Below are 24,230 nucleotides of genomic sequence, written 5' to 3' on the forward strand. Positions count from 1 at the left end.
AATATATGGTGGTGAATTTTTTAAACTTTTTGTGTGTTTGAATCATAATTTTAAGTACATTAAATAGAACTGAATTTATAAATCACAAAATAAAAATTATAGAAAGGAAATAAACATTCACATTTATGTGAGTGTTTTAAGTATACAAAATATACTATTCATTACTTCACACATCAATCATGTGTAGTGATATCACATGCCAATTTCAGGTAGTGATTAATTCTAGAGAAGTGTATGGCAGTGATGGATGGGGGTGTGGTGAGGCTTATGTTTCAATTCCTTAGTAAAAATAGAGGGAGAAAAGGACCTTTGGCAAATAAGGCAAAATGTTAACCTTTGTTAATTGTAGCTTGCAGTAATTACTATTTGTTATAAGATGCTCTGTATTTTCTATGTTTAAACACTTAATAATTAAATATTTTAGCTTAAAATGTCTCCAGATAAAATATAGAAGATAGTGAATATAAAATTTATAAAATAATGATCAAGAATTTAAAAGAGATAGAATATGAATCTAGATAAAATAACTATGCAAGCATTTTGCACTGCTGATAACTTCCTGAATTTTTAAACAGGAAGGGAATGGAATTCATATTCTAAGAGGTTGGTACACTGCATTCTTACTATGAAAGCAATGATGTTCTTTGGATGTTTTCAAATTTTATCATGCTGAAAATGCCAACTTTGTTCACAATAAAGGTGCCATGCAAATAATTCCACATGTTTTATATAAATGGGGTTAATGCAGTTATATACAATGGTGTGCTGGAGCTGGCTCATACTGGATCAATAAGGTTGATTGTGCACATTTCAGAGAGCTGGCTCACTAGCATACCACTCCTTACATAGGAATTGAAGTGATGAGCTGGTAAATGTTTAACAACTGGTTTAATGCTTTTATTTATAATGCTTGCCAGTTTCTATGATCTATATATTCCTACCATGTCAATTTTAAGGTACCAATGTGACCTCACCAAACTCATGGATTTAGGAATAGAGGCATTCAATGAACACTTTTTTAAATCATATGTATTACTTGGAAGAATTATTAGAGTAGATCGCAGGGAATTCTATTAATTTATTCCCATATGTTAAATACCTACTTATCTGCCCTTGCTAAGATCAAAATAGTCGTCATGAACACCACAATGAAAAATATCCACATGAAGAATTGGTCTATGACTTCTTTCATTCACTCCCCTTACATTTGGTGGCCTCGTGGTCTTTGAGGCACTTGGCAATGTATTCAACATTCCTCATCAACACTTTGTACCATGCACAGTAACTGTCAGCATGCTGCAGGTTCTCTCCCTGATATCCCAAGTCATTCTTTTTTTTATTGTAGTTCAGTTACAGCTGTCTCACCTTTTTTCCCATTGCTCACCCTTAACCTGCCCCCCATCACTCCCACAGTCAATCCCCCACCATTGCTCATGTCTATGAGTTTGTTCATCTCCTTCCTTCTGGGAAGGAATTTGTTCCTGGCTGTTTTTAGATCAGGCTCTGGAAGTTTGTCATAAACCTTCATGAGGTGGTCCTGTTCTTGGTCATGGCAGGGGCTAAGGCAGCTCTCACCCATGTCATAGACAAATAAGATCCTGGATGTGTATTTCTGTATAACCACCCTGACCCAAAGTGGCTCTGGCCAGGCCTCAGCTCCACAGAAGTGTATATTCATCACCATAATGGTCAAGGCAGTGGAGGCTGTGATCAAGGCCATCATGGCTATATAGTATTTTCCTACCAGAGGAGCATTGTCTGAGTCCAGCATGATCTTTGCCACCTTGACCTGAAATGCAGACATGGCCAGTAGGGCAGTCACTCCAGGGAGACCTTTTCCCCAAAGGCTACAGAGAGATAAACTCAAGGGAGCCAGAAAAAAATATGAGGATACAGAGGATTAGGAGATTGACAATGTAGAAGGGGGACCTCCTCTGCAGAAAGAGAGTGAATGTCACACTGGGCTAAGGCTCACAGCAGCAACCATAGGACATCACATTTTACATAGCAGGCATGCCATGGATCCCCCACTCCACATCCTCGATGAAGTCAGACAGGTCTTCACACAGTCAATGCTTTTAAACCAGTTTGTGGTGACTCCAGTACATCACTAAAGTGCACTTATCTCAAAGCTTCTTCTCTGACTTTGTAGTGAATTCTAGTGCTACATGATGGAAACAATACAGGAGAGAAATCTATCATTTGCAACTGTAGCAAGGAAGGGAGAAGTAAAGACAAGGCTGCTTTGATTAATTCACTATATCTTGAATTCCTTAGGTAGTTTAAGGGGTGGGCAAAAGTAGCTATGCAAAACAGGGTTTATTCTTGTAGTATTATTTATTAATATATGTTATTTATTTGTATTACAACTGTAAACCTATTTTTCCCACCCTGTGTGTGTATGTGTATAATTCTACTCTATCCATTATGCAGGCATTTAGATTATCATTTTACTGTTCAGAATAATATTGTTTCAATTTTTCTAGAATTTGGAAGAATAAATTGTATTGAGAAAAATAACAGAATAGTTAATTCTATAGTTGCAATTTTAAGTCAAAGGAGTTTTGAAATTCAGGCAATGTAGCACAGAAGATGATTGGGCTGGAAAAATATTCTAAAAATAAACTACTCATCCAAGTTTTTCTGTTTTGTTGTGTTTTTTAACCTTACCACATGAAAGAAAGGTTAAACACACTTCAAAACAGACAATTGGCTAATTAACAGAACATAGATGCTGAAAATACACTACATTGTATAACAGGTTATTTCAAAGTGATTTTCTCTAAGAATAGTGATCTAGAGGAAGAAAATGTTATAGTTTCATGAGTCTGGAACTATGGAATAAATTTTTAATCATATAAAATTGCATAATGATTTTTTATGCATGAATATTTCAACCACCAGTCTTAATATTAAAGACTAGGGGATGAACATATATTATTTGTAGAAAAATATGGCACAATTTATTTAGACCTACTTGTAATCAAAACTGCTTATATTTCACAAGTCAATAAAAATAAGAACATTGGAGAACATCTTGACATATTTAAAATGCACCGCTATAGGAATATTTTTCTGTATAGTATTGTCTTAGTCTCTCCAAGCTGATACAACAAAACATCATAGACTTGTTAACTCATAAATAACAAATTTATTTCTCTCACTTCTGGAAGATAGAAGTCCAAGATCAGGGTGCCAGCATGGTTGTGTGAGGGTCTTCTTCTTGCTTGTGGACAGCCAACTTCTGGCTATGTGTTCACATGGTGTTAAGGAGTTAGTGAGCTCTGTGGGGTCTCTTCTAATAGAGCACTAAGGCCATGCATGAAGACTCCACTCTCATGACCTACTCACTTCCCCAAAACCCACCTTCTAATAATATTACATTGGGCATTAGTATTTTAACATATACATTTTGGGGGAACACAAACATTTAGACCATAGAAAGTATGAACTGGAATTTGTTACACTTAGTAAGGATTTTTAAATTTCCCATAGCTGTAATTTATACCATGTCCCTAAGCAATGTTAGGAATGATATTGCAGAGATAAGAATAAGGTCTACATGTATTTATAGATTCCTTAATGATATTTCTATTTTAGTATCAAAGTATGACTTAAAGTATATTTATGGTAATCAAAGTCCCCGAGAAATATTGCCTGCTTAGTAGAATAGAATGGTTACCTATAGAAAGCTTCAGGCCTAACATAGAAAACACTAAAACAATCTAACATTAAACATCTTATAATAAGTTTCTCATATCATACCATAAATTGGGATCTCTGGGAAGCAGACTGTGAAGCCAGATATACCATACAGGAGGTTTAATAGTTAGTGCTCTTAAAATTAACACCTATAGAAATGACAGGGACAAAGGAGGATTAGAAAGGAGGAGTGAGCTGAGCTGTGATACAGTCCCAAATGAGGTTTCAGCTGATCCTCCCTGGGAACTCTAGGGCTGGGACCACCCATTACAGTTATCCCAAATAGAAGCAATGGGGCTGGGCCTTTATACTTTCACACTGATCAGTGATGTGATGTAGTCTGGCTCACGTAAGGGATCCTCAGGTAAGGCAATTTACTTCACTTGAGGCAATCTCCAAAGAGGGCTAAGAGTTGAGGCTAAAAGCAGGAGTAAGTTCATTACTGAAGGGAAGTCTGAGTGCAGCATCACAATCTCTACCATGTAACTCTCTGATGAAATAAGAGAAAGTGGTCACCCTACCAAAGGATAATCTTTTATTCTCAATAGTTTGAGGGGGGCATCTGTTGAAAATTTCATCTGCCCACATTCACTCAACTACTGTTGTCTTCTTATGTGAGCATCATTTGATTTAAATTATACACTTTTACGAAGAAAATAATTATTCTTTTCTCTGAGCTGTGTAATAAAGAGTGAACACAGTGTAATGGAAAAGCAATGCTGATGGTATAAAAATTAATTCAGATATTGAATATTTCTACGTAGCTTCTCTGTGTATGGCATTAACACAATACATTGCATGTTCTTTTAATATTATTTGATGTGTACACATAAATATTGACTTTTCTAACTGATTCTACAAGATAAATAATAGTCTTCCCAAACATATTGGGCCCAAGAAGAAAAATGCAGATCCTTAATATTTAAAAAGTGTTTACTCTTGATAAATATTTACATTTTCACAGCTTCCCAGTGCCAGAAGTGCAAAATTCTTCATCCGTTCATGAGAAGACTAAACAAAGAGGAGGCATAGTATTATCAGTAGACAAACTTTATAGTAATCTGTAAAATCTAGATATACAAAATTTGTTTTGTTCCTATTTTTAACCTGGAGGTAAAGCAAGAGAATAGTGTAACCAATATGTATATTCTTCTGTGCTGTGATTGGATGTCACTGCAGAAAAAAAAGCCCAGTGGAATAAGTTAATGTGCCGTAAAAATTCTGACAGTAACCAGAGGGGAGGGGGAAGGGATAATGAGGGGAAAAGGGGGGTTTTCAGGAACAACTATAAAGGACACATGGACAAAACCGGGGGGGGGTGGAAGCAGGGGAGGGAGGTGGGGATGGCTGGGGTGGGGGGCAGTGGGGAAGTATTTGCAGATAACTGTAATTGAACAATAAAATAATTTTTAAAAAAGCTTAGAAGCCCTTTTGCAACATATTTTGTACAGGAAAACCACATCAGTGAATTCTCCCTAAGAGAGTATCTATTGTATTAAATATATAGTGTCCAAGCCCTCTAATACTATTTATACAATCCTTTTGCAAAATGTTCTTGATCAATATGAAAAACAATAAAAATTCAAATAGTTAATTCTTATAATATTATTTCCCACAGTTTGTGACTTTATTAGTTTAAGAATAGTTTTAGATATTAAAAAATACAGTATCCAGTTCTGTACATTTGTGACATTAGCTAGAAGGAATTATAGATATAGATAGATATAAGTAAAGATGTATAGATATAGATATACATATAGAATAGAGATCTTTCTATGACTACTAGCCAGAAATGAAAAGCACACTCATCTATTTTTTCATAGCATTTTTTATTTTCAACTCTATTTAAGTGTAATTCAAGTAGAATAAACTGCATATATTTAAAGAAAACAATTTGGTAAGTTATGTGAAATGTATAGACCCATGGGTCCTTTGCCCAAATAAAGGTAAACATTTTGATCACCCCAAAGTTTCTCTGTGCCCCTTAGTAATTAATGACTTAATCCACCCCTGTCTCTAGGCAATCACTGATCTGCTTTCTGTTAATTATAGATACATTTTCACTTTATTAGAAGTCTATGTAAATAGAATAAGATAGTATACATGCTTTTTGATCTTGCATTTTTTTCTCAGCATGGCAATTTTGTAATTCATCCATGTTGTTTTATGTATCAGTAGTCCATTCCTTTTTATCACTAAGTAGTATTCTATTGCATGTGTATGTCAAAATCAGTTAATCTACTAATATGTTTTATGGACATGTAAGTTGCAGTCAGGCTTTGTCCATTACAAACAAACCTGCCTGTAATATTTATATAGAAGTCTTTATGGGGGCATATGTTTTTGTTTCTTTGGAGTGAATTCTTAGGAGGGGCATGACTGGGCCATATGGCAAGTTTGCTTTACAGGTTTTTAAGTGCCAAGTTGTTTTCCAAAATGTACTTAAAATTAATATTTTCACCACCACTGTATGAGGGTTCTAGTTGTTCCACATTCATTTCAATATTTAGTATAGTTTGTCATTTTAATTTTTTCATTTGTGATGATGTCTCTGTATGATTTAATTTGCAATTACCTGGTGATTCATAATGTTCAACATCTTTTTATGTGCATGTAGGCAATCAACACATGATCTTTTCAAAAAGTATCTTTTAAATACTTTGCCTGTTTTCTTATAATAAATTATAAGAGGTTGTGTATATATATATACACACAAATATATATAAATATACAAATTTATTATATATAAATGACATATACAATTTCTAATGAATTGTCATATTTGTATTTGTGTATAACAACTATAATTATACATATAACATAATATATATATATATATATATATATATATATATTTCGAGTTCAAGTACCTTTTCTGATTCTAATTACTTTCTCAGAGTTTTAGCTTCACTTAAAAAAATTTTATTTAGTTAATTTTCAAGTACAGTTTTTTTGTCTATTTTTCCCATCCCAGCCCCCCCCCACCCTGTGCTCCCCACTAAAAGCTTCACTTTTTATAGAACTGAAAAATATTTTGATTTTATGACACAATTTTCAACTCTTTTCCAGTTTAATGCCTTGTACTTTTTGCCTTGCATAATAGGAATGTTTGGTAATTTTGGGACCATTTATGTGTTTTTTTTATTGTTCTTCTATTAGAGCTGTCCCCATTTGCACCCCTACCTTTTTTCTGCCTCACTTGTCCATCCCACAGCCTCAGTGAGTCCTCATATTGTTGTCCCTTACCATGGGTCCTTTATACATGTTCCTTGATGGCCCTTACCCTTCTTTCCCCCATTATCCTCTCCCACCTCCCCTCTGGTTACTGAAACTTTGTTCTTAATTTCAATGTCTCTTGTTATATTTTGCTTGTTTGTTTTTATTTGTTGATTAGACTTCAGTTAAAGGTGAGATCTTATGATATTTGTCTTTCACCACCTGGCTTATTTCATTTAGCATAATTCTCTCCAGATTCATCCATGCTATTGCAAAGGGTAGGAGCTCTTTCTTTCTTTCTGCTGTATAGTATTTCATCATGTAAATGTACCCTAGTTTTTTTATCCACTCATTTACTGATAGGCAAGAGACTTACTTTGCTTCCAGCACTTGGCTATTGTAAATTATGTTGCTATGAACATTGGGGCGCATAGGGTCTTTTGAATTGGAGTTTCAGGTATCGTAGGGTACAATCCCAACAGTGGAGTTGCCAGGTGAAAATGCAGTTCAATTTTTAGTTTTCTGAGGAAATGCCATACTGTTTTCCACAGTGGCTACACCAGCATGAATTCTCACCAACAGTACACCAGGGTTCCCTTTTCTCCACAACCTCTCCACTTGTTTGTTGATTTGTTTGACAGTCATTCTAACAGGTGTTATAGAAAAGTTATGCCTTATGGACAGAATATAGTAGCCTTGTTTTTTTATTAATTCTATTAATATGAATCTTTTAATAGGTTTTTAAACTATTTTATTTACTTATCTTTAGAAGGGAAGGAGAGAGGGAGAGAAATATCAATGTATGGTTGCTTCTCCTGCGACCCCTGCTGGGAATTGGCCCCTGCTGGGAACTAGCCTGCAACCCAGGCATGTGCCTTGACTGGGATTCGAACCACGATCCTCTGGTTTGCAGGCCCACGCTCAATCCACTGAGCTACACCAGCCAGGGCTTGAATCTTTTAACAGGTTTTTTAGATAATTCATAGAATGTAATCATTGATATGTTTAGATTTCACTTTGCTAGTTTATAACTTGGGATTTCTTTAGGTGTGCATTCTGGTGTTTATTGCCTCCCTCCTTTGGTCTGTTTTTTTTTTCCTTCCTTTAAATTACTAGACTACTTTCCCTATAACAATCCTTTAATATAAAAATAAGGCAACATACTTTTCTTATTTATCCTTAAACATTATGAGAGCCTGACAAAAGAACAGTAAAAATGTCAATTTCATTTTAATAATCCTGTCTGTCATTTCTACTATTAAACTTTGACCAATTTTTTTTGAATTCTTGTTTCTTCATTCTTTTCTGTTTGGTCATTTTTTCTTCCTTCTGGTCCACTCCTTGATTTGAGTCCCGGTTTCCTTTCCATTACTATTGGTTTCCTGTGCATTTCCCTTCATTTCAATTAGTTTAGCCTTCATATGTTCCTCTAATTTGTGACTGAAATCAACCAATTCGGTGAGCATCCTGATCACCAGTGTTTGAACTGTGCATGAAAGTTTGGCTATTTCTTCGTCACTTAGAGTTATGGGCTCTGGGGCTGTGAGTTGTTCTTGAGCCATAATGTTTTGCTGTGTTTGCACCTGTTACGTATAAGGAGTGGTGCCTTAGTTGTTCACCAGGGCAGGGCCACCCAGGTCACTGGTTTGTGATGCTGTATGTGGGGGTGGGGTCAGAGGCTTAGGAACCTCCAGGACATCTTTAAACATTCCAACATATGAGTTATAGGGGTACCAGAAGGGGAAGAGGAACAGTCACAAGTGGAACACTTATTTGAAAAAATAATAAAGGAGAATTTCCGCAATCTGGCAAAGGAAACAGACTTCCAGGAAATACAGGAAGCTCAGAGAGTCCCAAAGAAGTTGGATCCAAGAAGAAACACACCAAGGCACATCATAATTACATTACCCAAGATTAAAATGAAGGAGAGAATCCTAGAAGCAGCAAGACATAAGGGGACTATCACCTACAAAAGAGTTCCCATCAGACTGTCAGCTGATTTCTCAAAAGAGACCTTACAGGCAAGAAGGGGCTGGAAAGAAGTATTCCAAGTCAAGAAATCCAAAGACCTACATCAAAGATTGATCTATCCAGCAAAGATTTCATTTAGAATAGAAGGGCAGATAAAATGCTTTTCAGATAAGGTCAAATTCAAGGAGTTCATCATCACCAAGCCCTTATTATATGAAATGTTAAAGGGATTTACCTAAGAAAAAGAAGACTAAAAAGATGAACAGTGAAAGGACAGCAAACTCACAGTTATTAACAACCACACCTAAAACAAAAGCAAACTAAGAGGACAGCTAGATCAGGAGTGAACCATAGAAATGAAGATCATATGGAGGGTTAGCAACAGGGGAGTGGGAGAAGAAGAAGGGGGGATACGGTACAGAAAATAAATAGCATAGATGGTAGGTAGGAAATAGATAGGGGGAAGGCAAGAATAGTAGGGGAAATATAGAATCTAAAGAACTTGAGACACATGGTCATAAACTAAATGGAAGGAATTATGGGGAAGGGGGTGTGCAGAGTGGAGGGAAATGAAGGGGTTAATAGAACAAATGTAATGGCATAATCAATTAAATGTATTAAAAAATAAAAATAAAAAATTTTGATCAATTTTGATTCACTTCTTATATTGGGAAATTATGATATTTTCGCAATTTTTCTGCTGAAGAAAATGTAAAATGGACGCAAAAAATATTTGAACATTTATAAGAGTTAACAAACATTGAACATTTATGGAGTAAAGCTCTAGGAAATGATTAACCTTCATAGACGTTATCCCAAAATATGGAAGTTATTTCAGCCTTATGAATATTTATTGTTTCCTTGAGTTGGAGCAGATATGCTTAGAAGATAACAGAGTTGTTGAAAGGCATCAAAAACTGAAGTCTTCTGCCAGTCAAGAATTGACCAGGTAAACCAAATACACAATTGCAAATCAGTAAAAGAGCCAGCTTCAACTGTTCTTCATGTTTATCACTAAATTAAGGAAATTTTGAGTGCTACCAAACTCCTACCAGAACTAAATGTTAATCATTTTTTAAGGAAGGTAACATCATCCAAGTTTTAAAAAGTATTTCTACATTTTCTTCATATAAAATGAATTCATTAAATCAGATTAACTGGGCACATAGAAGGTAAGTAAAGCATGAACAACAAGAAGAACAATGTAAAAATCAGACAAGAAAAGCAGACACACTGAAGCTCCAGATAATGCAGGTATCAGACAAAATTTTAAATATCTTAATTTGATTAAAGACATTGCATTTTTTGGCCAAGAATTAAAAGCTAAAAAATAATGCATTATCACTGACATTTTTGTTAATTTATCTCAACATCTCTTGTCACATTAAAAAATATTCAGTAATCAAAATTTTCTTAGGACGGTGAAAAGCAGCTTTTGGTGCAGAATTTAAGATGGAAGTGGGCTGACTCTGATCCTTGAGTAAAATGTGGCCCACTGCCAGTTTTTGTATGACCAACATGATAGAAGTATTTTTACATTTTTAAAGAGTTGAAAAATAAAAAGAAAAAAATTTCATGCATGGCATGTAAACATTATTTACAAATCAAATTTCAGTGATCACAAAAAAGGTTTTACTAGAATGCAAAAAATAATGAAAGTTTTAGAATTGAGAATTTTAACAACCGATATTAAGAAATTGATGTGAGGCTGTGGTTGGTATAGCTCAGAGAATTGAGTGCCGGCCTGTGAATCAAAGGGTTGCCAGTTCAATTTCCCAGTCAGGGCACATGCCTGGGTTGCAGGCCAGGTCCCCAGTAGGGGGTGGACAAGAGGCAACCACACATTGATGTTTCTCTCCCTCTCTTCTCCATCCCTTCCCCATCTTAAAAAATAAATAAATAAAATCTTAAAAAAGAAATTAATGTGCAATTTTACAAGAATACTAAAGGTAGGCAGGTCTACTGAGGAACAGCGTAAACAACCAACAGTTCCCTAGCACTTATGAAAATAAGAGGCCAGAGACTGTGATGGACACTGAAGGAACAGACAGCTGCAGGTTAGTGGGGTCTTGGGGACCTGAGTAAAGACAAGAGCAGCAGTGGCTGCGGCTAGCACCCTCCGCCAGCACCTAGCAGCCTCAGTCAGGGTCCAGAGGCATCGGTCTATGACCAGTGCTGGGGGCCCGTGCCACCGACTCTTCAGGAGCCCTGGCACCTGCCAGGTCTACAGCAGACTCTTTGGGAGCTTGGGGCCTACTGCAGAGTCCTTGGGAGAGAGCTGGCTCATCAGCTCCCTCCCTCCCCGTCTAATCAAGGCTGGGCAACACCAGGCAGAGACCTATCTGCTTGACTTTACAGAGAGGGTAACAAGGAAAAAGGGCCATTTTCAACCACACACTCTGTAGTCGCCAGCCTGGGAGAATTGAGAGGTGCATTGTCGTCACTGGTCTGGCTGGGGATTGGGCTGGGCTGAGAGACAGGCTTTCTGGAGAAGTTTTTTTGGAAAGTGGACTGAGGTGTTCTCCTGCAATGGCAGCTTGGCTTGCTTCCCACTCAGCCTGGCAGAGATACAGAGGAGGGGATGAAGCCCTTGAGTTCCCCCACAGAACAGGAAAGGGCCATGCCAGATCCCACAGGACCCAGGCAGCCTTGCGGGCCAGAGGGTGGCTGCAACCCAGCACACAGAGAGGACCCCCAGGGCAAGGTGCTCTGAAAAAAACCTAGATCCCCTTCGTGAAGCACTGGGGAGAAGCGCTGGGCTAGCTCTCTGGAGAGTGTTATACCCAGCTAGGAAAATTACAGCTAGGGCATTACCCAACCCTAAATCTGCAGTTCCTGGAACAGGGTAATGAACAAACATCCGGGAACAATTGGGTTTAAAATTCTAGCCAAATAAGGTAACTAACCCGGCCCGCCAGAAAGTGCCCGCCAGCAGCAGCACCCACCAATCAGGGACCCTCGCCGTTTTTAAATAAGCCAATAGCTAACCGCCACCTCTGCTTCTGTATGCCTTTGCTTGCTTGCTAGAAAATATAAATACCCAGTAGTCTGTAAGCCAGGTGCGACTTCCATTTTGTAGCTCTGAGTAGCTACGTGACTCCGGTCACAATTGGGGAAGTTCGCCCCTGTGCAGGAAAAACTTTGGCCATTAAAATTTTTATCAATTAGGTTCCGTACTCTGAGAGTGTGTATTTACCCGCCGATCCTCTACAACAAGAGCACTCGAAGAAAGCCTACACCAATCGACCCACAGCCCTCAGCAACCAGAAAAAAATAGTTTGGACAGTTTGAAACCAGCAGGGGATGTTTGTTTGGTAGGTGCTTTTTTTAGTAATTTTTTTGTAATCTTATATCTTGTTAATTTTATTATTGTTTTATCTTTCAATACTTTTTCCCTCTCTTTTCTTTTTTCCTGTTTTAGTCCTTCTTCCTTTCTTTCCAAACTTATCACTTCTTTCTCCCTTCTGCTGCCTTTTTTTTTTGTTTGTTGCTTTATTTTCTTTTACCCACAAGGGACACAAAGAACTGGGAACTGTGAAAAGACCAGAGTGGGACCCAAAGAGGGGGCATCCCAAAAGTAGAGACAGAGAGACAAATTTCACTTTGCTATAGCAGAGAAGTGACAAGTTGTTGCATATTTGTATTATTATTTTTTCATTATTTTCACTTCTTTTATATTTTAATAGTATCTTTGTATTCCTCCTCTTTCTGTATAAGCTTCTTAATCTTGGCTGGTTATATTTTATCATTTGACAGGTTTTTCCTGTTCTCTTCTCCACAGTGTATTGCTAATTTTCTATACTTCACGCCACTTGTTTTCCTTTAGCACACTACCCAAAGTTCTATACCCCCTATTCAGAAAGATCACATAGAGTCTGTCAAATGATTGTTGCTCTAATATTATTGTAAATAATAGCTGTTCTATACAACTGTAAATACTTCACAACACAACTCCCAAGTCTTAGCCCACTTTAAAGGTTCCTGAATTCTATTACTGCAGTGATTAACTCTATTTGCTAACACACTACACCTATTTACTATTCTTTATTCTCACTTTACCTCAAAACCTGACCACCCACAACCTCACTGCTTTCTAGATCATTGGATCTAGAAAACTCACAAGCCTTCCCTCCCCAATAAGAGACTTATCTTTTGTCCATCCTTTCTTAAAAGTGGCAAGTCAGGTTAAAGATTACGGTTAACACTATATATAGCCTAAAGATCTTCTATCACTTCTCTACCAGCTGTGACTGTAAATATTGTAAAATACTCTTCTGCTGTCACAAACCATTTTGCCTCCCTCTTCAACTAATCACAGACACATAACAGAAGTAGATGGAAGCAGAGAACATCAAGATACCTGAAGGAGACTGCACCACTGAATTTCATAGGTATTCTACAACAGAAGTTCACACCATAAACCCAGGGAGTCAGAACAGATCAATTTAAGAAGCTGAGACAAACAAGAAGAGTCTTACAAACAATGGGAAGACAAAGAAACAATCCCCAAATGAAACAAAAGGAGGAGGCCTCAGAAAGAATGTTAGATGACATAGAGACAAGTCAACTATCAGATATTGAATACAAAGCATTGGTTATCAGGAAGTTCAAAGAGCTCACAATGAGCTACCACAAACTACAGGGGAGCTGCAAGGAACTCACCACAAATTATATCAACATGAAAAAGGAAATAGAAACTATCAGCAAAGGAAAAGAGAAAGTGAAGAATACAATTTCTGAACTGAAGAACACAGAGAAGGAATCAAAAGCAGGATGGATGCAGCAGAAGATTGGATGAGCGAGTTGAAGGACAAAGTAGAACAAAACTACCAGAAAGAGCAAGAATAAGAAAAGAGGCTCTGAAAGAATGAAGTATTAGGAGAAATGCAAGACAATATGAAATGTAATAATAACTGAATAATAGTGATACCAGAGGAGAAGAAGAAGAAAAAAGGAAAGAAAACCTATTTGAAAAAGTAATGAGGGAAAACTTCCCTAATTTGATGAGAGAAAAAGTCATACAAATCCAGGAATCAGAGAGAGTCCCAATCAAAAGGAACCCAAAGAGGCCCACTTCCAGACACATCATCAATAAAATGGCAAAATTCCAAGACAAAAAGAGAATCTTTCTTTTAAATTTTTTTTCATTTTTATTATTATTTTATTTTTTTAATTTTAAGTACAGTTTTTTGTCTATTTCTCCCATCCCAGCCTCTCCCGCCCCTAGCTCCCCACCTCCCTCCCATTTCCACACCCCTTAGTTCTTGTCCCTGTGTCCTTCCTATTTCTTCCTCCAAATCCCTCCCCCTTTTTCCCCTTAACTTCCCTACCCTCTCCCCTCTGGTCACTGTCCCCTTGTTCTCTATTTCAGTGTCTTTTTTTTTTCTGCTTGCTTGTTTGTTTTGTTGTTTAGCTTCCTGTTAAAGGTGAGATCATATGGTATTTGTCTTTCAGCACCTGACCTATTTCACTCAGCATAATGCTTTCCAGTTCCATCCATGTTGTTGCAAAGGGTAGTAGCTCCTTCTTTCTTTCTGCAGCATAGAATTCCATTGTGTATATGTACCACAATTTTTGGATCCATTCATTTACTGATGGGCACCTAGGTTGCTTCCAACTCTTGGCTATTGTAAATTGTGCTTCTATGAACATTGTGGTGCATAGGTTCTTTGATATTGATGTTTTAGGATTCTTAGGATATAATCCCAGCAGTGGAATTGTTGGGTCAAAAGGCAGGTCGATTTTTATATATGGAAAATCCTGTAGAATCTACCCAAAAACTTCTCAATCTAATTAATGAATTTGGCAAAACAGCTGGTTACAAAGTCAATATCCAGAAATCAAAGGCATTTTTGTATACCAACAATGAATCAGCAGAAGCAGAAATCAAGGAAAAAAAAACAAACAAGTAAGCAGAAAAAAAAAACCCAAAAAACAAAGACACTGAAATAGAGAACAAGGGGATAGTGACCAGAGGGGAGAAGGAAGGGAAGTTAAGGGGAAAAAGGGGGAGGGATTTGGAGGAACAAATAGGAAGGACACAGGGACGATAACTAAGGGGGGGGGAGGAAATGGGAGGGAGGTGGGGAGCAAGGGGCAGGGGAGGCTGGGATGGGAAAAATAGACAAAAAACTGTACTTGAAAAATAACTAAATAAAATTAAAAAAGAAAAAAAAATCCCATTCGATATAGCAAAAAGAAAAATAAAATATCTGGGAATAATCCTAACTAAGGAGGTAAAAAACCTGTATGCAGAAAAGTACACACCCCTGAACAAAGAGAGAATCTTAAAGGCAGCAAGGGAGAAAAAAGAAGTAACACAAAAGGGAGCCCCAAGAAGGTTAGCTACTGACTTCTCAATGGAAACACTCCAAGCAAGAAGAGAATGGCAAGAAATATTCCAAGTAATGAGAACCAGAGGCCTGCAACCAAGGCTACTTTACCCAGCAAGGCTCTCAATCAAGATAGAAGGCTAAATGAAGAGCTTCCAAGATGAAAGCAGTCCAAAACAATATGCTTCCACAAAACCAGCCCTACAGGAAAAACTAAAAGGACTGCTTTAAGGGAAGGAAGAAAAAGAGAGAGACAATGAGAAGCACAGGTATAAAAATGACAATGAATAAGTACCTACTGATAACATCTGTAAATTTTAAAAAACTAAACGTTCCAATCAAAAGACACAGAATAGCTGAATGGGTAAGAAAGCATGACCCACACATATGCTGCCTACAAGTAACCCACATCAGGACAAAGGACCATCACAGAGTAAAAGTGAAAAAAAAGCTGGGGTAGCAATGCTCATATCGGACAAAATAGTTTCCCCCCCAAAAAAAGCCATAAAATGAGACCCAGAAGGTCACTTCATAATACTCAAGGGAAGACTCCAACAATAAACATTGTAAATATATATGCACCCATAATAGGAGCACCCAAATACATAAAGAAAATCTTAGAGGACTTCAATCAAGATATTGACACCAACACAATTATAGTAGGGGATTTGAACACCCCACTATCAAAAATGGACAGATCTTCCAAACAAATTATCAAAGAAGATATTGTGGCATTAAACAACGCCCTAGATGAAATGAACCTAACTGATATATATGGAGCCCTTGATCCCAAAGAAGCTAAATACATATTCTTCTGAAATACACATAAAACATTTTCCAAGATACACCACATTATAGGACACAAAACAAGCCTCAACAAATTCAAGAAAGTTGAAATCATACCAATTATCTTCTCTGACCACAAGGGACTGAAATCAGAATCCAACCCCAAAGGAAAAAAAACAAACCAAAACACCCACAATTATGGAGACTAAATGGCATGTTATTAAATAACAAATGAGTCAAGAATGAAATTAGGGAAGAAATCAAAACATTTCTGGAAACAAATGAAAATGAACTCACAACAACCCAGAACTTATGAGACAGAGTGAAGGGAGTCCTGAGAGGGAAGTTCATAGCAATACAGGCCTATCTAAAAAAGATAGAAACTTTTTAAACCAACAACCTAACCCTACACATATAAGAACTTGAGGAACAACAACAAAGAGAAAGTAGAAGAAAGGAAATAACCAAGATCAGAGCAGAACTAAATGACATAGATACTTATAGCACAATTGTAAAGATTAATGAATTCAGGAGCTGGTTTTTTGAAAAGATAAATAAAATTGACAAGCCATTAAGAGTGATCAACAAGAAAAGAAGAGGGAGGACCCAAATAAACACAATCAGAAATGAAAGAGAGATTACAACTGACACCACAGAAATACAAAGGAGTGTAAAGAATTACTATGCCAAGAAATTTGAAAACCGAGGTAAAATTGACAAATTTCTAAAAAAAATATAATCTTCCAAAACTTAAGGAAAAGAAGCAGAAAGCCTGAACAGACTAATAACAGCAAATGAAATTTTAGCAGTAATAAACAAACTCCCGACACACAAAAGTCCTGGACCAGATAGTTTCACAGGAGAATTATACAAATCATTTCAGGAAGAGCTAAGCCCTATTTTTCCCAGATTATTCCAAAAAATCCAAAATGATGGAAGACTCCCACACTCTTTTTATGAAGCCAGCATCATCCTAATTCCAAAACCAGATAGAGACACAACAAAAAGGAAAACTTCAGGCCAATATCGCTATCACTGATAAACGTAGATGCTAACATCCTCAGCAAAATATTGGCAAATTGTATCCAACAATACATTAAGAAGATCATACACAATGATCAAGTGGAATTCATCCCAGGGATGTAAAGATGGTTCAATATTCATAAATCAGTATATGTAATACATCACATAAACAAAAGCAAAGACAAAAATCACATGATCATCTCAATAGATGTGGAAAAAGCATTTGATAATGTAGAACACCCATTTATGATAAAAAACACTCAGCAAAGTGGGAATAGAGGGAGTATTCCTCAATATAATAAAGGCCATATATGAGAGACCTACAGCCAACATCATGCTCAATGGGCAAAAACTAAACTCCTTTCCACTAAGATCAGGAACAAGACGAGCTTGTACACTTTCACCATTTCTATTCAATATAGTATTGGAAGTTTTAGCCACAGTGATTAGACAAGAAAAGGAAATAAAAGGCATAGGAAAGGAGGAAACAAAACTGTCACTGTTTGCAGATGACATGATAGGGTACATGGAAAATCCTATGGACTCTACCCTAAAACTGCTCGATGTAATAAATGAATTTGGCAAAACATAGGATACAAAGTCAATATCCAGAAATCAAAGGCATTTTTATATACTAATAATGAAACAGCAGAAACAGATATCAAGAAAAAATTCCATTTGATATAGCAAAAAGAAAAATAAAATATCTGGGAATAAACCTAACCAAGGAGGTAAAAGACCTGTATACAGAAAACTTCACAGCCCTGAAGAAAGAAATCAAGGAAGACACAAACAAATGGAAACATATACCTTGTTCATGGATTGGAAGAATTACATCATCCAAATGTCCATACTACCTGAAGCAATTTACACATTTAATGCAATACCTATTAAAGTACTAAGGGCATATTTCACAGACATAAAACAAACACTTCAAAACTTTATATGGAACCATAAATGACCCCAAACAGCAGCTGCAATTTTGAGAAAGAAGAACAAAATAAAAGGGATAACAATACCCGATACCAAACGGTATTACAAGACCGCTGTAATCAAAACAGCCTGGTACTGGCATAAAAACAGGCACATAAACCAATGGAACAGAACAGAGAGCTCAGAAATCAACCCAAGTCTCTACAGGCAACTAATATTCAAAAAAAAGGACAGTAACATAAAATGGAGTAAAAATAGCTTCTTCAACAAATGGTCTTGGGAGAACTGGACAGCTATGTGCAAAAAAATGAAACTCGAGCACCAACTCACACCATACACCAAAATAAATTCAAGGTGGATAAAAGACTTAAATATAAGCCTTGAAACCATTAAAATCCTAGAGAAGAACACTGGCACGAAAATCTCAGATATTTTATGCAGCAACATTTTTACCGATATGTCCTCTAGAGCAAGGAATATAAAGGAAAGAATAAACAAATGGGATCTCATCAAAATAAAAAGCTCCTGCATGGCTAAAGAAAACAGTATTAAGATACAAAGAGAGCCAACTGTTTAGGAAAACATATTTGCCAATAAAACCTCAGACAAGGGTTTAATCTCCAAAATATACAAAGAACTCACACGACTCCACTCTAAGAAAACAACCAACCCAAGTAAAATATGGGCAAAGGACTTGAACAGACACTTCTCCAAGGAAGACATACAGAGGATCCAGAGACACATGAAGAGATGCTCAATATCCTTAGCTATCAGAGAGATGCAAATTAAACCACAATGAGATACCACTTTACACTTGTCAGAATGGCAATCATAAACAAAGCAACAAACAACAAATGTTGGAGACGTTGTGGGGAAAAGGGGACCCCAGTTCACTGTTGGTGGAATTGCACACTGGTACAACCACTATGGAAAGCACTATCAAATTTTCTCGGAAAACTAAAAATGGACCTGCCCTTTGAGCTAGAAATTCCACTTCTGGGATTATATCCTAACAACCTAAAACACCAATCCAAAAGAACCTATGGACCCCAGTGTTCATAGCAGCCCAATTTACAATAGCCAAGTGCAGGAAGCAACCTAGGTGCCTGTCAGTAAATGAATGGCTTAACAAACTAGGGTATATTTACACAATGGAATTCTATGCAGCAGAAAGAAAGAAGGAGCTCCTACCTTTTGCAACAGCATGGATGGAACTGAAAAGCATTATGTTGAATGAAATAAGCCAGGTGGTGAAAGACAAATACCATATGATCTCACCTTTAACAGGAACCTAAGCAACAAAACAAACAAGTGAGCAAAGTATGACAAAATACACTGAAATATAGAAAAGGCTGATAGTGACCAGTGGGGAGAGGGGAGAGAATTTCAGGGGAAGAGGGGAAGGATTCTCAGGATCAAGTATAAAGGACGCATGGACAAAAACTAATGCAGGGAAGGTATGGGAGGGAGGTGTGGAGCACTGCAGGGGGTTGGCTGGGATGGGAGTAAAAGACAGAAAACTGTACTTGAATAATAATTAAATAAAATTAAACAAATACTAAAAGTTGCTAAAAGTGTAATCAGAAACTGGAAAATGTGTATCAAAAATAATACACATCTAAAGTCTGAGAGGAAAAAAACACAAATTAAAATACATACGATGGTAAGAGGAATGAAACAGAGATTGAAAAAGTTTTACATATAGGTATAGTCCAAGAAGAGAAAGAAGGATAATCTAAAAACATATAATAAAAATATTTATATAACACGTAATAAAATATAAGATGAAATTCTGTTATATGTAATAAAACAATAAATGAATATATATAATAAAATATAACTGATGAAAAATTTTAAAAAATTTAAAGCCATTAATTTGTCGGTGCTATAATCCATATGAACCTTAAGAAGAATAAATACAAGGTAAAGAATATCAAGGAACATGAATATGAAACTCTTATAAACCAATAACAAAAACATCTCAAACATTTTAGGAGAGAAAAATATTTTCAAAGTAGTAATACTAATGCAAGTATCATAAAATATTATAACATGTTATTGTGAAACTGCTTAAAAACTTAATTACATGCATAAAATTCCACATCAAGCAAAGATAACTTCCAAGTATAAATTTGAAATGAAGATATTTTTTAAAAAGCAAATAGTGTTAATTTAGTCACAAATAGACTCACATTAAGGAAATATAAAAGCTCCTTTAGGCAGAAGGAAAAAGTTACCAGATGGCAGCTTGTCAATTAGGAAAGCAATGAAAAACAATGTAAAGATACATATGTAAGAAAGTAAAAATCAGTATTGACTATGTATTATAGGAGACCGTATATGTGGCCTGGGCCCAGCTCCCACTCAGAAAGGCGGTGGAAAGCAAGGTCTCGTACACAGGACCCACACCCACAAATAGGTTCTCCCATGGGGAATCAGGCTTGCATTGTACCTAGGCTACTTTGAGACTTGCTTTTTGCTAAAACTCCCTCACACTGAATTGAGGCAGAAAATGTTTACTGCGTATCTTTAAAGTAACTTCCTAAAATCTCTGCTAAACCTTCCAAGGATGAGTGTAACCAGTTTATTCACTTTTTCCTTTACATTTGCAAATATCCTTCTTTTTTTAATGTAATTAGCAATATCCTCTCCTTTGTTTTCTGTAAAAAGTAACCACCTAAAGCGGACCCATGCATAGTAAATGAGGACCATCCTCAATGGAATGTGCCCAGAAAAAGCAATAAAAGCTTGTCAAGGCAAGGGTCAGGGTGCTCTCCCATTGAGAAAGTGACTGCAAGGTCCCTTTTCCTCCACAGGACCCAGTAGTCCATGTGAATTTGTTTCATCTCAGTAACAATGCCACAGATCCCACAAGCTGGGGTCTGCATCAATATATCAATAATTATAATTTATAGTTGAATGAATAATTCCAGAAGGCTTAAGAGAGAAAAGGGAGTATCAAATATGAAGAAAATAGAAGGCCAAGGTGAGATGGTATATTTAAACACAAATATATCAGTAATTATATTCAATTTAAATAGACTACATTCTCCAATTAAAAGAAAGATAATTGTGAGTTACATAATATTAAATATGATTATATGATATTTAAAATGTGTCCAAATTATTAGAAAAACACAGTTTTAAGGTAAAGTTAAGGATAAAATATGTCATGGGATTAGTAGCCAAAACAAAATAAAATAGTTACATTAATATCAGGAAATGTGTATTCTAAGGATAGGGATGTTTTTCTAGGGATAAATAGGAGTAGTCAATAATAATTAAAGTTTCAGTACACTGTAAATATATGAAAATTCTAAAACTGCATGTCCTTAACAGATATTTATATTAAAAATAATAAAAATATATGATCAACTCAATCAAATAAAATGAAAGCATTGATAAAGCTTACTATCTAATGATAAAATAACTTTTTAGCAAACTGTTAATAAAGGAAACTTCTTTAATCCTTAAAAGCCATGAACAAAAATTTACAGCACATATCATACTGAATTGCAAATGTTGAAAATTTTCTCCTTAAGATAAAGAGTGAAACAAAGTTGTCCATCACCACTACTTCTATATTCCACATAATTTTGTAGTAGGGTACAAAGTCAGTGTCAAAATCAATAAAAAGCAATAAAATATGTAGGTATTATAATGAAACTCTCATTATCCACAGACAATATAATTTGAATAAATTACTAAGATTAATCAGTAAATTTAGTGTGGTAGCAGAATATGAGGACAATATTTCAAGATCAGTTGCATATCTACATCCTGACTTCAAAAAATTAGAACATGAAATTTTAAGCTATGCTACTTATGACAGACATTTTTTGAAGTACAAGTAAACAGACCTTACAATAACAAATTTTAAAAAAATACTGAGGAATAAAGCTAATGGAACATATGGGAAAACTCAACTCAGAAAGCTATAAAAATATTAGTGAGAAAACTTTATGTAGGTCTAAATAAATGGAGCATATAGCATGTTCACTGATTTAAAAAGCTCATTTTTAAAGATATTCTTCCCAAATTTATCTATGCACTCATTACTCTCACAGCAAAATTTTATTATGTCTTTTGTGAAAACTGACATACTTCTTTTAAACTCTTAATACTTAGGTAAGGATAAAAATTGACCAAGTCACTCTTGAAGAAGAACAACAAGATAGGAGGGTATAATTTACTAGATGTCAAATAGATCGCTGGTAAAAATAAATAAAAATGTATAACTATAAAGAAACAGTAATTAAGATAGCATTTTACTGATTCAAAGGTAGACAAATATAACTATGTAACATAATCGAGAGTCCAGAAACAAACCTATACATTCATGGAGCTTTAGTTTATTACAAAGTTGACATGGAGGACAAGAGGGTAAACAAAAAACATTTTGTTAAGTGAGCTGATTCAACTGGATAGCAATGTGAAACAAAATGAAATTGAACCCCTAACTCACCATTCACACACAATTTAAGTGGATTTGTAAATACTGATACAGATTAATTAATGGATCTCATGATATTAGTATAGGATAATCATTACATTTTATTCTTGGAAGAGAAGATACTCATTTTTTTCCCTCTCAGGGCCAAAAGAGAAGTTCTGCTTCAACTTATTCATCCCAGCTGCTTGCCTTCAACTGTCCTATCACCCTCCTGCAGTTACTACTCCTCCTTTGAGGCTCGCAGTTCTCAAAGTACACCTCCAATTTCCCATCTTCCATATTGGCATAAACTACCCCAGGTTCCTCTCCTGCAGTGTATTTTTTACATTTTCTTCTACGCAGCCTCTTGTCTGAGGTGACATCATTTATCTCCATGTATTTCTTTTTCTTCCCTCCAGTCTTCTTCAGAAGAAATGTCTCTTCCATTGATCCATATCTCATCATATCTCATGTAGTTGAATTTCTGTACATGTATATATGTGTCGGCCTCTGTATCTCATTCACTTTCTCTGCCTCCAGGCTTTACTAGATCATTTTATTTAGCCTGATAATTTTCAAATCTCTTCACTGTAAAAAGAAATGATGAAACTATTTTGGGGACAAAATTGCTCTCAAGCTATCTTTTTGTGTCTCTTTTTACTCACTCAAAAATGATTACTATATTTTATTCATATGTATATCTGTTCACTACACACTCTCTTATTAACCTCATGTAATATAATAATAAGCTAGTTACAAAATCCATCGGCCATCTTTCCTTTCTGCATTGTGAATATCTCTCAACAAAATTTATTTATTATTTTTTTATTTAGTTATTTTTCAAGTACAGTTTTTTGTCTATTTCTCCCATCCCAGCCCACCCCCACCCCATGCCTCCCACCTCCCTCCCATTTCCTTCCCCCCAGTCCTCATCCCTGTGTCCTTCATACTTGTTCTTCCAAATCCCTCCCGTTTCCCCCTTTAAATTCCCTTCCCTCTCCCACCTGGTCACTGTCCTTTTGTTCTCTATTTCAGTGTCTTTGTTTTTATTCTGCTTGCTTGTTTGTTTTGTTGTTTAGCTTCCTGATAAAGGGGAGATCATATGGTATTTGTCTTTCAACACCTGGCCTATTTCACTCAGCATAATGCTTTCCAGTTCCATCCATGTTGTTGCAAAGAGTAGGAGCTCCTTCTTTCTCTCTGCTGCATAGAATTCCATTGTGTACATGTGCCACAATTTTTTGATCCATTCATTTACTGATGGGCACCTAGGTTGCTTCCAGCTCTTGGCTATTGTAAATTGTGCTGCTATGAATAAAAACCTTCTGCGTGGCTAAAGAAAACAGTATTAAATTAGCAAGACAACCAACTGTATGGGAAAACATATTTGCCAATGATACCTCAGACAAAGGTTTAATCTCCAAAATATACAAAGAACTTACACGACTCCACTCTAAGAAGACACCCAACCCAATTAAAAAATGGGAAAAGGACTTGAACAAACACTTCTCCAAGGAGGACATACAGAACATTCAGAGACACATGAAGAGATGCTCAATATCGTTAGCTATCAGAGAGATGCAAATTAAAACCACAATGAGATACCACTTTACATCCGTCAGGATGGCTATCATAAACAAAGCAACAAACAACAAATGTTGGAGAGGTTGTGGGGAAAAGGGGTCCTTAGTCCACTGTTGGTGGGATTGCAGACTGGTACAACCATTATGGAAAACAGTATGGAATTTTCTCAGAAAAATAAAAATTGACCTGCCTTTTGACCCAGCAATTCCACTGCTGGGATTATATCCTAAGAATCCTAAAACATCAATTTC

The 24,230-nt window shown here is 36.1% G+C and overlaps 1 pseudogene; it reads right to left on the bottom strand.

The window, feature by feature from the left end:
• Positions 1–1,099: 1,099 nt before the first annotated feature.
• LOC119060080 (neuronal acetylcholine receptor subunit alpha-9-like) lies at positions 1,100–22,842 on the bottom strand (annotated as a pseudogene).
• Positions 22,843–24,230: the final 1,388 nt, after the last annotated feature.

This window comes from Artibeus jamaicensis, unplaced genomic scaffold (assembly GCF_021234435.1).
Source record: "Artibeus jamaicensis isolate MK-2021 breed Jamaican fruit bat unplaced genomic scaffold, CSHL_Jam_final contig_240, whole genome shotgun sequence".
NCBI lineage: Eukaryota > Metazoa > Chordata > Mammalia > Chiroptera > Phyllostomidae > Artibeus > Artibeus jamaicensis.